Source organism: Onychomys torridus, chromosome 8 (genome assembly GCF_903995425.1).
Source record: "Onychomys torridus chromosome 8, mOncTor1.1, whole genome shotgun sequence".
In the NCBI taxonomy this organism is placed as follows: Eukaryota; Metazoa; Chordata; class Mammalia; order Rodentia; family Cricetidae; genus Onychomys; species Onychomys torridus.
The window spans coordinates 79,308,641-79,311,777 of record NC_050450.1 but is presented as its reverse complement, the minus strand read 5'-3'; the positions used below and the strand labels follow the sequence as shown (position 1 = coordinate 79,311,777).

Here is a 3,137-nt window from a genome sequence, read left to right as displayed (position 1 = left end):
AGAAACGATTCCAGTTTTCTAAGAAATAGAAAAATGTTACACATTCTTACCAACACCGAGTTTTCACATTTCTGCTTGGTTTTCAAAATTATCTAAAAATCTTCTGGATGTTTTAATAGATCTCTACTGGGATTTTTATATAGCAGTGTTCATATTTAATAATTAGATTCCTTCCATTTCTAAGTTAATACAATAGGATGCAGAGGAAACTAGCACTGGGAGGTTTAAAAAGTTGCTGAAGAGAATCCTTGACATACACAGAAGGCTTTCTCAACATTGTAGAATCTGGTTCTCAAAATAACACAAAAGATAAGCAGAAATTGTGGTTGTACAGCTATTTTACATGCGGAGAAAGTCAAGATTATTAAGCTTACAAAATTACTATCTGGCAAAAATAAATTAGTTAAAAGCCATGACATGATGTCTGTAGGTATGGTCATCTTAGATAGTAATCAATACTTGTAACCAAGGATTTCTGGCTTTTCTGCCAGACATAACAGCCTTGCACTCCCTCAGTTGAACTGAAGATGAGCCTTGTAACTTGTTTTGCCCAGTTTGCTATAGAAGGAACCAATGTGTCAGTTCTTAAAAGAACCTTAAGAGAGCCATCCTGAATCTTCCTCATTCCTTTCAGTCTACCACTGTGACAGAAGAAGTCTGTACCAGAGTGATGTTCTCCTTAGACACATCCATGAAGTCTACAATGAGAACAGTGATGTAGCAAACTGGCTTCAGATTCATAATTTTATTTCATTATTTGAGAATAGGATACTGTTCTTGAAGTTGCTTGCTGCCACAGGATAACTAAGCCCATCTTGAGATATATGCTTTTTGATATTCTCTTTGCCTGTATCTTGTAAAAATATCCCTCAGTTTATGAAGTCACTGGATGATAATTGCAAAATGTATCTGAATCATTGGATCTGCTATAATTATTTATTTATTTTTTGCAGTGCCTTGGGTGAAACTTAAGCCTTATGGATCCTGGCCCATTACTCTACCACTGAGCTTCAGCCCCTGCCCCACCCTTACCCACCAGTTTAGCATCCCAATGTCACTGTGTAGAATATTACTGGTCACTCTGATTAACAAAAATAATTACAATGCTGCTTATCCCAGCCTTGTTTCTGTTGCTATGATTTAAAAATATTCCAACAAAAAGAAACTGAGAAAAGAAAGAGTTGATTTGGATTTCAGTCCGAATGGGGGAGTCCAGGTGACAAAGCTGTGAGGTTATTAATCACATTCACAGTTAAGGGCAGAGAGAGAAGAGATGCATGCTTGGAGACTACTCAGTCAACTTTCTCTCATTCCAAGATTCAAAACCAAGAAATGATGCCCCCTACTTTGAGGCTGACTCTTTCCACATCGTTTTGGGCAATGGTAACAATGTTCCACAGACATGCCCACAGGCCAGCCTGATCTGGACAGTCCCTCATGGAGGCTTTCTTTCCTGCTGATCCTAGGTTATGTCATGTTGACAATCAGAACTAAGCATCACACTACTTATTTGTACTAATTGATTCTTTCCTAACATAAAAAATGACAACTTGTACTCACTTCGGCAGCACATATACTAAAATTGGAACAATACAGAGAAGTTTAGCATGGCCCCTGCACAAGGATGACACACAAATTCGTGAAGTCTTCCATATTAAGAAAAAAAAAAATAACAACTTTTACTCTTTACCACTTGCCTACAGAAAAAAAAACAGTAAGTAAACGAAGATTAATCAGTGGCCACCACTGCAAAGAGTTGTGTCCATCAATTTCTCTAAAGCATCTGCAGGCCACTTCCTGTGTGGAAAGGACAGCAAAGAGCATATAAAGAGATAAATATATGGTGTTAATGAAAAAAATTAAAAACCTAACCAAAGGAAGACTAATTGTGGCTATTTAAGAAATAAAGTTGCACGCTGCCAGGATCCCAAGTTGTGCTGACAACAAAACAGTGTAAGTGGAGAAATGAATAAAACAGCCAATCAGCAGAAGGTGGTAGACTAAGTGCGGGTATGACTTGGGATGCCCCCAGAAACTCCCGTATTGTTTTTCCCACTCTTGTATCTCAGGAAAAACATAGATGAGACATTTCTAAAAACAACAAAATTGGGCATTATGAAATGTCTAAGCTTGCCATATTTGCATACAGACTCAGTACCAGCCTAAAGCATTATTTTCCCTGTGGTTTTACCAACAGTGAGTATTGCAAGATGAAATGGGTGATGGTAATTTGAAATGAAGTCAATACCTTAACAATTGGGAGGTTCAAGGCCTCCCAAATGAGTTAGATTTCATTACAATTTCCAGTGCCAACTAAGACAAATTCAATGACCATATGCTGTATATAATAATTGGAGGGGAGGGTTATCATTGTCGTGATGAAACATCATAACCAAAAGCAGCTTGTAGGGAAAGGCTTACATGTCCTTAGTAGCTGTCAACTTAGTAGTTGAATGATTCCAAGGAAGGAACTCAAACCTTTCAGAAACCTAGAAGTCATGGTTTACTTACCCTGATTTCTTTCAGTACCAAGGACCACAAACAAGCCCAGGGCTGTCCTGACCTACAATGGGCTGGGATCTCTCCCACCAATCACTGAGTAAGAAAATACTTTACAGACTTGCCTACAGCCTGATATTATGGAGGCATTTTCTCAACCAAGGTTCTCTCTTCTGAGATGACTCGAGTTGTGTCAAGTTGACAAAAACTAATCAGCACAGTGGGTAACTAAAGATACATCTGTGTCTCCAAATATAAAGTGGTGTATCATTTTTCTCTATTATTGCTATATTTCTCTTTAAAAAGCTTCTTTAAAACTATAACAATGACCAAGATTTGCTCTCTGCTGATATTCCTCTGGGATCTATAACAGTGAGAACCTTTCTATGTTATTACTTCTCTAACATTAATATGCATCAAATTGGCTTAAAGAACACATTAAAATAGATGACTCAATGGGTAAAGGTACTTGCTGACAAGTCTGATGATGTGAGAAAGAGAAAACTGACTCCTACAGGTTGCCCTATGATTGTGACAGGTGTTCTATGGTGTGAGGACATGTGCATACATGCACAATCATGTACACTCACAGAAAACACACACACAAGAATGAATGAGGAATATGCTTTAAAGTACTG

General features: G+C 37.8%; 1 non-coding gene across 1 annotated transcript; it reads left to right on the top strand.

Annotated features, from left to right (window-relative positions):
- Nucleotides 1–1,552: 1,552 nt before the first annotated feature.
- On the top strand, nt 1,553–1,659 carry LOC118590440. The gene has a single exon (XR_004945743.1). It is a non-coding gene; the product is annotated as a U6 spliceosomal RNA (small nuclear RNA).
- Nucleotides 1,660–3,137: the final 1,478 nt, after the last annotated feature.